This window comes from Lutra lutra, chromosome 5, assembly GCF_902655055.1.
Source record: "Lutra lutra chromosome 5, mLutLut1.2, whole genome shotgun sequence".
In the NCBI taxonomy this organism is placed as follows: domain Eukaryota; kingdom Metazoa; phylum Chordata; class Mammalia; order Carnivora; family Mustelidae; genus Lutra; species Lutra lutra.
In genome coordinates, this window is record NC_062282.1 from 48,420,831 (window position 1) to 48,434,964 (window position 14,134).

General features: G+C 43.4%; 1 protein-coding gene across 2 annotated transcripts in view; it reads left to right on the forward strand.

The window, feature by feature from the left end:
• Nucleotides 1–14,134, forward strand: part of SGCD (sarcoglycan delta) — a 394,796-nt gene that overhangs the window by 258,154 nt on the left and 122,508 nt on the right. The gene's annotated exons all lie outside the window — the stretch shown is intronic.

The following is a 14,134-nucleotide window of genomic DNA, read 5'->3' on the forward strand; positions in this document are numbered from 1 at the left end:
CTACAATAGAGAAATAATAATGGGGTTTCATCTGAAATGCTACTGGCGTACAACTGTCATAATTCTCCAAAAAGTAAAAAAGAGCCCGACCAAAAGCCTCGGTGATTGTACTGCCTCGTTTCATGCACCCAGCCACCCATGGGCACAGGCATCGTAAGCTGCCACGGTTCAGGGTGCACCTTCATCCCCCAAGCTTACGGGCTTGAATCCTGATGCTTTAAAAGCATTTGCTGGGCCCCACACACTTTTCCCTTTGGCAAGAGGGAGATGTGATTTAATATCAGTGGGATGGATTCATCGTACTGTGTAGACGTTGCCAGCTGTCCCGGCAGCATTGCCTTAGCAGACCTCCCCAGTCGCTGAGCCATTGTCTCCCTCACTGTCATGTGGGGAGGAAGGTGGGAGGAGGAGAAAAGGCAGTTGGGGACATCTGAGAGCTTTCTAGTTTGATTAAAGAGTCGATGAGGTTCACTCTTTGGCTGCTTCCAAAAGAACCAATTCCAGCACTTACTGAGGGAGGGGAGATGTTTCAGCTTTTTCCTCTTCAGAACCAGCACGACTTGAAATTCTCCACCAAGCTACAGCTAATGTGCTTTCGGGCATCTGTTGGTTTGTTTTTATCATCAGAGTTGTCTTCTTGGCAGTTCATACCAAGAGCAGAGTATTTTCAAATGAGGAAATAAAGTTCTGCCAGGACATCCTCAATGTCAAGAGGCTGTCCATATAGTCTAGGTGTACTGTTGCCTTTCTTATTAATTATATTCACTCTTGCAGAATATTCTTATTCAACCAAAAGTCACCTGAGTTGATTTTTTTCCCCCTCTCTTCCCAGCAGAGACCAAGGGGGAATGTTGGTGTTTCACAGTGACACCAGGAATTTAATGAGATGACAATGTGAATAAGAAACTCTCAGTGTGCAGACTGGGGAAGGAAATTAACTTCATTCTCCTTTATTGGAGGGACTTGAATTTAATTCTGCTTATTTGAGTGGGAGAAAAGAGTGCTAAAAATACTTCCCTCAGCAACTTAGGCTTCCCCTCCCACCTTGCTTTATGCTTTTGCTATGTACTACTCTTCTAATCTTAACCCCTTTTGTACCCTGCCTTCCCTAGGAATGATGGGTAAAGGTGGCAAGGGTGAATCTAAACAAAAGGAGTCAGAAGATGGAAAGAGGAGAGATTATTCAGAACCCTTTGGGGCACAGGATAGAAGCGAATGCCTGTGTTCCCTTTGTGACAGTAGGACAGCAGCCTGGTTAGATGGGTATGGGGTTTAGAGACAGACTGCCTGGACACCTCTCCTGGATTTCATGGCACAACCTTGGGCAAGTTTCTACATTTTGGGGCACAGGATAGAAGCGAATGCCTGTGTTCCCTTTGTGACAGTAGGACAGCAGCCTGGTTAGATGGGTATGGGGTTTAGAGACAGACTGCCTGGACACCTCTCCTGGATTTCATGGCACAACCTTGGGCAAGTTTCTACATTCTGAAAGCCACAGGTTACCCATCTTTAAAATGAGGGTATTACGAGTACCTGTGTCTATTGTATGAAAAGTTCCTAGCACAGTGCTAAGCACATGATAAGTGCCCACTATTATCAATGCCCTTTACTATTGTTCCTTATACCCGTTCCTACGGAGCACCATTTGTGCAATGATCACCAAACAAAGTTCGATGCAGGGACAGGGACGTAAGGACACAGCCTAAAATTCTCTTGATCTCAAATAGGTCGTAGTCTAGTAGGGGTGTCAAACCACATACGCAGTGAAATATTGTATAGCGCTGGAAATGTTTCTTAGGAAGTTAAATAGAATCTAGAAGTTAGCACTTGGCTTCTGTAGGTGCTAAGAGGACTCCCCCGTAATGCTGGAGAACGGGGGCAGGATACCAAGCCAACAGAGGTGGCCCAGAGAACTTCCCGGAGGAGAAACTGAGGGAAAGTGTAAGCGGGGAGAGGGTTTGACTTAGCAGATTCAGGGGAATGACCCATAGCCTCGCCAAGGGCAGGGTCAGCAGAGCCACAGAGGAAGTGGAATGAGCTGCTCTTATTTTTTTCCAGCAAATAAGCACACTGAGATTTATTTTGGGGGAAGAGATTGTTATTATCAGCAGAGCATAGATAAGAATCACTCACTGCCCCCAAAGCCTGAGTTAAGGAGACACCTCAGAGTTCTGCTAGAGCCTGGCCAGGATGTTCTGCTCTCAGCATTGTACCATGCAGGATGTGGCTGAATGGTTAATGGAAGTATTTCATATGATTTTGATTCTGTGAGCCAAAGAGAAAAGTGTACTTCGACAATGGGGAGTTATTTATGATGCAAGAACTCTCCCGGATCCAAAAAAAGAAAAGAAATGACCTCAGCAGAAAGGTTCTTGGCATTATATAAGCCTTGATGTAGGCTGTTCTCATTTAAGTTCTGTTGCATTCAACAAATTGAGTGCCTATTGTGGCCAGCTGCTTTGCTGACCCAAGGACTACGGGGACCCCTGCCTTTCTGGATTCCATAGCCAAGCAAGAAAGACAGTTGTTGTTACCATTTACATGAGAGGAATGTGACTTGTCATGGGAGAAGTACCAGATGTCATGGAAACATAATATTAAGAGTTATTAACCTCACTTTGCCAGTAAGGGAAGTCTGCCCGAAGGAAATGATGTTTCAGTTGAGACTGGAAGGATAAATGGAAGTTTGTTCAGGAAATGGGGTCAGAAGGCTGGGTGTGGAGGGACATGTACAAAGTCCTGGGGAAGCAGGACCTTTCAGAAGAAGTTTTACAACTCCAGCTCAGCCAGGGAGGGAAGGTCAAGGAGCAGCATGCCCAGCCATGAAAAGAGACAGGCTGTAATTATGATAGTTAGCATTTATTAAATGCTTACTCTCTGCCAGATTCCATCGGAGTCTCTTTACATGGATTAACTCAATTCTCAAGACAGGCCCTCTAAGATAACTTTCATTATTATGCTCATTGTACATATGAACACACGGACCAATGCAGAAGCAAGTTCCCCAAGGTTGTGTAGAAGTTCAGTGGTTGAAGTGAGATGCAAATCAAGATAATCAGACTTCAGAGCCTTCATTCGGTTTGTTTTTTTGTACCTTTGTTGAGATGTAATTCACATATCTTATAATTCAGCCATTTAAAGCGTGCAGTTCAGTATATCTTTTAACATATATCACGGCTATGTAGCAACAAATATATGTGTTCATGTCTGTTCCATCCGTATATATATTTGGTATGTAGGTCACGTGGCATATGTGTGTATGCTATACATACACGCATTGTACAAGTTGCATAAATATACAGGTAAATGCTATGTGTACGTGGAACATTGTGGAGTTGTGTGTACCTGTGCCGCTATTATAAAACCATACTGTCAACTTGGCCGCTATGTGTCCTAGTAAAGTACTTAGACATAAGGATAATGGGAAGACAGTGAAGGGCTTCAAACAGGGTAGTGACAGGGTTTGCTTCACAATTTATAGGATGGCATGAGCAGGATGAGCTGGGGGGGGGGCGTCAGACAGATCCACAGCCTATGGGACCAGACACATTTGTGAGGTCTCTGCTTGGAGGTTTAATTCAAAAAGACATTCCAAAGAAAGAGCCGTGCAGCCTGCTCTGCAAGACCTTCCGTGCCCCCAGACAGCTCACCTTGCCCATTTTTCCTCTCATCCCCAAGGAAACAGGCTGAGTATACGAGGAAGGGCAGGCTGGTCCCGGTTGGACAGAGCGCAAGCATGGCCGGTGAATTCTAAAGGCAGTTCATTGTTCTTCCCACTCACTTGCTTGATGGTAGCTGATCAGAGGTCAGAGCACATTTAAAGTACTTGTATTGTATCATAGGCTTGTGGCAGAGATTGCATTTAACCAAACAAAGGAGAGAACTGATATGAAATCAATATGCAGAGTGCCTATGAGCTATGGAGGAAGGTAATGTGCTTTTCTTCCTTGGCTGTTAAATGCATCTCAGCTGCCACGGAAAATGACTTTCCCTCTCAACTTCCTATCTGTCTAGCTGACTGGTTATTGGGAAGTGTTCAGGCTTTAGTGCTTCAGCTGTGTTTAATGAGAGCCTCCTTGCATGAGAGCCTGAGCAAGTTCCTCCGGCCTCATTCTTCCTCCCAGGACTCTGAAAATATGTCTCTCCTTAGCACATTCAGATCACAGATGTCTGCTGGAGCAAGGAAGGGTGCCAGGGCCTTGGATTTAGAAGGCGTGGTCTCCCCTTGCCTTTGGGATCGGGAACTTATGCTAGAATATTGGATGCAAGAAATGTACCAGAGACACTCATGTGCGAGGCTGTGCACTCAAAAAGGGGCTCAGAACATCGGGGGCCACACACCTTCCAAGGAGAGGCCTTCCTTGAGAAGTAGAGACTTGACTTAGCCCTTGCAGTATTGCAATGGGTTAAGTTCAGAGAAGCAGGGGAAGCCATTCATATTGGGAGGAGACAACATCCAAAGTCACTCTTACTTTCGCAGGACAGCCTGGCAATTGAACTCCAGTTCAAAATCTGAGTCCTGTCATTTGAACAGCTGGGGATAAAAAATGAATTACTATATGGGAGTTGAGTTGACCCGTTGTTAAAACGAGCCCTTTCCTCTTTCTCTGTCCATCTTCTTCCTGCCCTCTTTCCTTTTGAGATCCTCAGACAGACCAATTCCAAGTGCGAGAAGCCATTGTGGGGGAATATCTTTGCTGCCACAGATCACAAGCGAGCTGACGCGAGAGCTGACACGGTCCTTGGGAACTGAAAGTATAATTCCCTTCCGCACAGTAGCATTCAGTTAGATCAGAATTCTTGCACGGGATTTTTCTGGTTTTGGGTTTTGTTTTGTTTTGCCATATTATTTGAGTCTCAAAACCACCCTTCAGGATGAGAGGGGAAAGAAGAATGAAAAGAAATCACCATCTTAGAGATTAATAAGAGGTGGAAGCCTGTGGAAATAAAATCGCCCATCTGAGGTTACACAGTGAGAATGTATTTCTGCTCTGATGTTGTGCCCTACAGTGGGGTAAGTCACCCCCCTCTCATACCTCTTGTTGGCAGTGGTTAGGCCACTGCTCTGAGGATGGCTCTTTGCCAAGGACCATTAGGGATGGTACAGAAAGTTCTAAGAGATTGATTATGATCTCTGAATATTTGCCTGATAGGTGGTCATTCTAAAGCGCAGGTTTTCTTTCTTCTGCCCTAGACCCCTTTGAAAACATTGGACCTCTTCTCAGAATTCTGTTTTTAACCCATTATACCAGATGACCAAAGGAAGCCAATGACACACAGTTATCAACATATAAAATACAATTTTGTTATATGATAATTTAGGTATTTGTTAAAACATCTAAAAAGATCTAGTTATAGGATGAATAATTACCATCATTTCAAAGTAGTGATGAGTATAAATGATGTTTTGAGATGTGTGCCACAACTTCACTGGGACTCTGTCACCAGAGTGATAATTACTACAGATCATTTTCTACATCCTAATCAAAGGAAATGCTATATTTCAGTTAAAGATTAGTGAAAATAATGATGTAAAATCTGCTTTTTCAGACTTCATAGACCGACTGAATTCTGTCTCTCTGTGAATCCTGGGCGTTTTGAGGGGGTTGGTGGTGGCTGCTGTTGTAACGTTAATGCTTAGTGAACACTCACTATATTAAACTGGGGATTTAGCTAGAATATAACAAGAATCAGACATGATTCCAAACTCTGAGCGATGTCTGCCTCATATCCTATTATATCATTCATAGCATGACATCCATGTTTAGTCTGGTGGACCGCATGTCTTATGTGGAGCTCTGTCATTTATTTCTGGGGATGGAGTGAGCCTGGAGCTGCTAGGGGGAGGGTGTTACAACACACTAGGACCAGACAGTGGTTCTCAACATGGACAATTTTTCAACCCCCGCCTCAGCCCAGAGATACATGACAGTGTCTAGAGATATCTTTGGTGATCACAAACGTGGGGGGTGGGGTTGCTACCGTCATCTGCTGGGTAGAGAGCAGGGATACTACTCAGTAGCCTGCAATGCACAAGGCAGCTCCCCACCCTGGCCCCAAATACAGAGTTTGAGAAGCTTTGGGCCAGGGGGAAGGTATAGAGAACACTGAGGTCCCATTGTAAATAAACTCGAGTGTCTCTGGTTCTGTGCTCTCCACCCCTTGGAAGGCTGTATGTCCTTCTCCACATTGTAGGTCCCATTCTTTTGCCCTCCACAGTGCCTGATGTCAGGCCATACATACAGCAGGAGCTCTGTGTTAGCCAACAGTGAGGGATGATCCTGCAGCTTCTCTGACTTAGGGCTTGGCCCCAAAGAAGTGGCAGAAACCAGGAACTCAGACAGGAGCTCTGTGGGAGATGGCTTTTTGGCATGGGGAGAAGACAAATGACCCAGGTAGAGCTGGAATCTCTGCCTCCTCTTCAGAGCAGTGCGATGTCCTGTTTTTGTCTGTGAAGTCAGGGAGGGAGCAGCCTGGAGAAGACGTCCCTAACAGAAAGTTCCATTTCCTCGTGGTAACAGCATAAACTATGCCTGTCCTAGAGGATGATAGCCATTCCTTTATTTATATAATCTTGTAGTTAAAGTAGAACTTAAAGGGCATTTGTGAACTCACTGACATTGTTAAGCACCTATGTACTTAGCCCTAATGTGTACTTAGCACTAATATGTACTTAGCTTTATACCCTTCATATTTATTACAATGCTTGTTCTTGATGCTTCCCCTACATTCCTTACCATTAAGAACCAGGGTTGTTTCCTCCATTGCAAAAACTTGTTATTGGGACAAAGGATAGGCTGCATCTGTCATCCAAGGCATTCAAAATGGCAAATGTTAAGTTGTATGTTATGTGTTAGAAGCAGGCCCTAGGAACTACCCTAGTCATACAGGTGTGATCTCAGTGTTGGACCTGTTTCTTTAAAATTCTGAGATGTGTTGAAATTGGTGGCATTTCCTTCTCTTCCTTTAAGGATGCTTTGGCCCAAGCCTGAAATGATTCCTCAAGTTATGATCAATTGCCCGGTGGGAGGATGATTTCTGTGGGGCCCCTGGGTCTCTGAAAGTCCCTTGCTCTAATGGATTAGAGATATGTCAGCTTCATCCATTTAGTGAGCTTTCTCCTTGATCTGTTTCCATTTGTCATGAAAATCTGGAAGGAGTTGTTGCATTGCCTGAGTAAGAACATTCAGAAAAACTGACACTGGGCTTATTGATTTGTCAGTGTCCAGTGTCCCTAAATGGGACCTCTGGGGAGCTTTGGAAATATGTATAGAGAGAGTTTAATGACTTAGATGAAAGTCTTGCTCTTAATCTTAAATTAATCATATATAGTTTACTAATCTGACTTTAAGAGGGCATACTTATGAAAGGGGCAGTTTGTAAAGAGTGAAAAGTAGTCTTTATTGATCCGGGGGGATTCTCTGATCTGGGGCCATTTGTCACTGGCATTTGCACTTTGCCATCTAGGTTGAAAAGCTCATTCACCGCTCATCTGGTCTTCATGATGAACTTGAGCCATGGGCCGGGAAGTGGGTTATGCACACTGTATAGATGCAGAAACTTAGCCCGGAACAGTTAAAAGGTTTAAAATCACATAGTAAGTTTGGTGGGAAATCCAAAATCAGGATGATAGAGGATGTGTTTCTTAATGTACAGGAGTTTCAATATTATTCTTCCATTGCTGATGAGAACTTGGACTAGGGTTTATTTTTAAGATAAGAGGTAGCAAAAAAATAAAAATAAAAATAAACAGGATCAGGCATCCGTGGGATGCTTTGTAGCTTAAAGCTGATTCCCATCAAGCAGAAGGTATCCCCAAGACAGCTTTTGTCTTTTCCTTCTGCCATTCTCTCAGCTGTTCTACCACTCCAATCACCAAACTGCAGAAAGTAATTAACCAGAATGTTTTCAAGTCTGCTTACTCAAAGAAGGAGGCTACATGCAGGCCCCACATTTGATTCAGTGGAGAGGAAGAGGGAGGAGATATGTGTGAATGTATCACAAGATAGGCTTTCCGTGGGAGTCCTCAGAACATACCTTCCAGACCTCAGTCGGGTCTCAGTGTCAAGTCCTGCTGCCCCCTGCTTACTTGAGGTGGGATCATAAGCAAGTCAGCAGCCCTGCTGAGCTGGGCGTGGGTGGGCAGTCCTGCTTTTCCAGATAGTTGCTGTAGGAATTAAGTAATATAATCCATGTGCAGATTACCACAGTTCCTGAGCTATACAAAATTCTCAATAAATTAACTATTTTTTATCATTTAGAAAGTTAATTATCTCTGTCAAAGCCTCCATTTCCCCATCTGCAAACGAAGACAAAAATAGTATCTAACGTGTGTTGTTGTTGCGGTTATGAAATAGCATAGTGTGGTGAAAGCACTGGGAGTACTGTTACCAGATCATTGCTCTTCTTAAAATCCTGAATGTTTCCGGAGCATCTGGGTGCTCGGTCAGTTAGGTGTCTACCTTTGGCTCAGGTTGTGATCCCAGGGTCCTAGGATCGGGTCCCACATCCAGCTCCCTGCTTGGTGGAGAGCCTGCTCCTCCTTCTCCGCCCTCCCCAGCTCAAGCTTTCTCTCGCTCTCTCTTGAATAAACAAATAAAATATTTTTTAAAAAAGGAATCTTGAACATTTCTGATAAGCCAATAGTTAATATTTAAAATACCCGTGCAAAATAATAATTATAAAAGAGAAATTCTAATTCCTCAATATATCACCCAGCACAAATTTGAGCAATAAAACCCAGAGTAATACTGTAAAAAAAAAAAAAAAATCTAGCAAAGGAACACAAGAATGGTGTTCTTTGCCCAGTGAATCACATAATGGGAAAAAGTTGGGCCAAGCATGAGATCATAAGGGAGCCAAGGATTGCTAAAAACGTTCGGGGCATCATAAGGAGACAATAAATAAGAGGAGAGAAGTAGGACCACAGAAGAGTGAGTTCATGCTCTGGAAGAATATGTTCACAAGGTTATCTAGCTGCCCATAGAAGGCGAGAGAGACAATTCCCCTGGTAAAATCAGTAGTGTCAAAATCATAAAGGACTTTTCTGCATTTAGGGCTTATCAGAGGTAAATAAGCTGAAGGGCCCATAGAAGGCAAACCTTCACCTTCTTTACCTTAACTTCCAAGGGATGTTAAGTGGAAGGGCTGAGAGATGCAGAGATGCAGTAATCCAGGCCAGAGCTCTTTTTTCTTAAAGGGCCAGATGGTAAATGTTTTAGATTTGTGACCACAGATTCTTTCTCCCAACTCCTCAGCTCACCGTTGTAGTGGGAAAACAACCACAGACAACATGTAATGAAATTTTGCTTGACTGTGTTCTAACAAAACTTTATTTAAAAAAAAAAAGTGGAAAGGGGTTCAACCCTAGGATTTCAGTTCATTAGTCTCTGGTCTAGGCTATGGTTCTGTTACTTTTTCATCGTCCCGTCTTTGAAATCTGATACCACATACAATTTCCAAAGACTGAAAGTCTTTCTCTGGACTGGGAGAGGTTTGAGAGCACGGACTTCCTCAATACCAAATATTTTGTGCCTTTTGTTGTACTTGGCCCATAGTAAAGGTGGGATGGGTAGGTGGATGGCTGGGTAGATGGAACAACACGTGGATGGACAGATAGACAGTGGTTTATGTCTGTTGCTAAATAGGAACGTCATTCATCATTAACATTCACAGTACTCTTACTGTGTTCTGGGCACTTTGCAGAGCGCTTTCCCTGTGCTCTGTCGTGAACAGCAAGGCCCTACAACAAACTAGGAAGTAGATACTATCCTAGCTCATCCAGTATTAGTACTAGTACTTGGTGTAGTCCTGGCCTCGTTAGACGCTCAACCTTAAATGAGTCACTTATACTCATCTCCACTCCCTTCATATAGGTGTGTGTTAGAATTAAATGTCTGTATGAAAATCTCCATCAACTATAAAGGGACATTAAAAGATGAAGTTGTGATGTGGATGGACTAGAGGGTATTACGCTTAGCGAAATAAGTCCATCGGAGAAAGAGAACGGTCTTATGATCTCCCTGATATGAGGAAGTAGAGATGCACCATGGGGGGTTTGGGGGGTTAGGAAAAGAATAAATGAAACAAGATGGGATCAGGAGGGAGGCAAACCATAAGAGACTCTTAATCTCACAAAACAAACTGAGGGTGGCCAGGGGGAGGGGGGTAGGGAGAGGATGGTGGGGTTATGGACATTGGGGAGGGTATGTGCTATGGTGAGTGCTGTGAAGTGTGTAAACCTGGCAATTCACAGACCTGTACCCCTGGGGCTAATAATACATTATATGTTTATAAAACAAATTTTAAAAAATTAAGTTTAAAAAAAAGATGAAGTTGCTTTGACCAAGCTCTCGTGTGCATGAACACACCAAAGTGGTCCAGCATAGGAATATTGGACCCTAGGTATGTACTGCCCCAGCTGGCGATGGAGAAATTAGCCAATATTAGGGCTAATTGGGGGTGGAGGTCTATAGAGATTGTTAAGCATCTTCTCTCTGGTCCCTAGGGCATCTCCCGACTGCAGTAGACACGAAATAAATGTGGACTTAAAGGAGGAATGAAGGCATAAACAAAGAAACAAACAAAGGAAAAAATAAGTAAAAAATCCACCTGCCCAGACCAGGAAGGACAATATGTCCATAAGATATTCTGAGTGTTAACTTAATAGGCAGCCCCAGAGACGGGCATATAGATCACAATATAAAATAATGGGAAATGCCTGATCTACTTACCACTGCCTTGAAAGCTGAAACATTTTCATAATGGATCAGAAAGGCATTTTTCAGGACAACTTGGTAATTCATCTTTATTTTCTTGTATACACAGTGCATTCCATTTAAAAAGAGATGCTAATGCATTTACGCTAAAGCATATGGATTTACAGCCTGGGATAAAATATATTCATGGGTAGTATACATTAATACTGTTTATGGAAAGGGAAGAATCAACTGGTATCGGATTAGTATTGATTAACTGTTACTTGGATTGACAGAGCAGCACAAGATACACTTAGCAAATACCCAAACCAAACTATAAAGCTCTGCAGATTTGGGTTTGGACACTTGCTTTTTTTCTTTTTTCTTTTTCCTCTAAAAGATAATCGGTTCAACATTTAAGAACATACTCTTTGGCACTGAATAATTCAGACCTCATGGACACCGTTTTTTGTTGTGGTGGTGTTTTTATTTTCCTCCTGTGTAACATCAGCACTGCTTATAGGAATAGAGGAAAAAGCTATAAAAGTCTCACAAAATGTGCTTGTCCCTGGACTGTTAAACAGAGAGAGGGGGAGAGAGGAAGAGAGAAATGCTAAATACCCTCAAAGCTGTCTTAGACCAGTTCAGCCCAGAAGGCCACTTAAGCACACTTGCTTTCACAACTCTTTTCTGATAGTGAAACTCAACTGGCTTCTGTTGCCCTGTGGATTTCCATTGCATATTGGGCAGGTGTTTGAAGTGGAGTCATATGGGAATAATGATCTCTTGCAAAAGGCAGACTTGTTTGCGGGCCCCAGAGAGCGGTTCTCCTTGCTTTCATGATGTGGAGTGGTAGGGACAGTCATGGCATGGACTTCTCCACCCAAGAGGAAAAGCATGCATTATTCAGGGGGCTTCCAATGATAAGTGACAGAAAGCAATCTTTTTTTTTCTTTTAAAGATTTTATTTATTTATTTGACAGAGACTGCAAGTAGACAGAGAGGCAGGCGGCGGAGGGTAGGCTCCCCGCAGAGCAGAGAGCCTAATGCAGGACTCAATCCCAGGACCCTGGGATCATGACCCAAGGAGAAGGCAGAGGCTTAACCCACTGAGCCACCCAGGTGCCCCCAGAAAGCAATCTTAAGCAGGGTTGAGGAAAGTTAGAAAGAAAAGAAAGAAAGAAGGAAGGAAGGAAGGAACGAACGAACGAACGAACTTGTTCCCTCACATCATTGAAAATTCCAGAAAGGGCCAATTCTGGTGCTTTTGACATCTCATCCTAGGTGCAAGGGTTTCTCTGGGAAGCACCTTAGCAGACAGTATCTCAAGGGACAGATGGTAACACCCTTGTCCAGACAGCCATAGCAGTTATTGTGGGAGAGAGGTGATGGGCCCTGCTTGGGTAACGTGCTCTCAGAGCAAATACTCTTTCTGGGGATCTGATACTCTGATTGGCCAGCCTGGGTCACATTCCCTTCTGTGTGTTTGTGGGGTATGTGGGAAGAAACATTTGATTCTCAGCCCTGGTAGACTGACCCAAAGCAAATAACTGTTCTAGTACTGGAAGGAGAGTGAGGGAATGTTTAACAGTCAAAGATGTCATCGCTCGACCTTTTCCCCTTGCTTCATGTGCAGGTAGGACATCTTCTCTTAAAATTCTTTCTTCAGACTTAATTTCTTGCTAAAGTCTCAGCAATTTGCCGTGGCGAAGGACACGTGAAAATGTAACTACCTTTTTTTTTTTTTTTAATTGCTCTTGTCTTTTCTCCATAGCTCTATTGCCTAACGCTCCTTGAGTAGCAAGTCAGGTTTTAATGCCTGTTATAAAATGTCAAAGCCAAAGGGTGGTATGATTGTTACAGTTGCTGTGGCTTGGGTTTAACATAGCAAACTAAGTGAACTGGAAAGTCTCAACCACCATTCACCACCTTCACAAATGAAGAACTGCCTCCCGAGTAGTGTCTTCTCTTCAAAGAGGCTGAGCTCACTTCAGGCTGTAGATCTACGTTCAGTCAAGTGTTTTGAGATCTGTGTGAGGAAATCTCCCAGAATGCAGGTGTTAGCCCCACCCCTCAGAGGTCACATGACCTTTTTCTCTGCTCTGCTCACTCATTTTTTTCCTCGTGGAGATACTCTTTCTGGCATTCCTTTCAACATGGCTGCCAGCACTCCATCTCTATTTGAAGGTTAAAAATGTAAGCCAGGTGACTGGTTTGTCTAGTTTCTTATCACAGCTCTATCAGTAATTAGCTTTGCAACAGCAATAAAATGACTTTTATTCCTTTAATGTGACTTCAAAGTCCCACAATAGTCTGGTAGGAAATTCTATCTCCATCATGACTGGTTGCTATTACCTAGCCTCCTATGCCTCCTCTTTCTCAACCATCAGGTTGTCATGAAGATGAAAGGGAGGGACGATCTCTGTGAAAGCTCTTAGCATGATTGTCAGTTGAGTGTGAGTGCTGTTGGCTCGTACCTGTCATTCACAGAAACTGTCCTTTGGGTTGCTTGGTTTCAGTTTTCAAGCTAGAATCTGATTGGTGAGGGGTGATGGGTTGCACTTCATACAGAAGCTTCTAGACAACCCCTCAGCAGAGAATTGGCTATAACCAACCATCACTATTCCTTGGTGGTCTTTTCCTGGAGGAGGAGATTTTTAGAACATGTCTCTGTTCCCAAGCTCACGATGGAAGAAATAACACATTCAGCAAGAAGTTAGGGACATGCTCTGCTGCTAGATTTGCCTAAATGCCCATCCTGGTTCCCACAGTCACTCTCTGAAACCTTTCTTGTTTCAGTTTTGTCATCTGAAAACAGGGATTTATAAGAGCATGGGCTTCCCATGGGTTCAGTGAGAATTAAATGACTTAATCCATGTGAAATGCTTAGAAAAATGCCTGGCAATTAGGAAGCACTTAATAGATATCAGCCAATGAAATGACTTTTATTCCCTTAATGTGACTTCAAACTCCCATAGTAGTCTGGTAGGAAGTTCTATCTCCATTGTCACTGGGTTGCTTAAGAATCAAGAAAGCACATATAGTGTCAAGAAAATGTCTCTCCCTCTCTGACAAATAAAAAAATAAACTATTTTTTTAAAAGGATGGGGGAGCACGTGGGTGGCTCAGTCAGTTCAGCATTTGCCTTCGGCTCAGGTCATGATCTCAAGGTCCTGGGATGGAGCCCCCACATTGGGCTCCCTGCTCAGCAGGGAGTCTGCTTCTCCCTCTGCTTGTGCTCGCTCTCTGTTAAATAGATAAACAAAATCTTTTTTAAAAATATGGGCAAGAGTATTCAATCTTGGTCCATTGAGATCACTTCTGCTATCCTCATTTTTCCAGCTTGTGTGGTCACTTGAAAGGAAGTCAGCTGTCAACTTGCATGCCATGGAGAGGGCCCAGGAGTCTTTGCTGAGGCTGTGGACTCCTATGCCAAG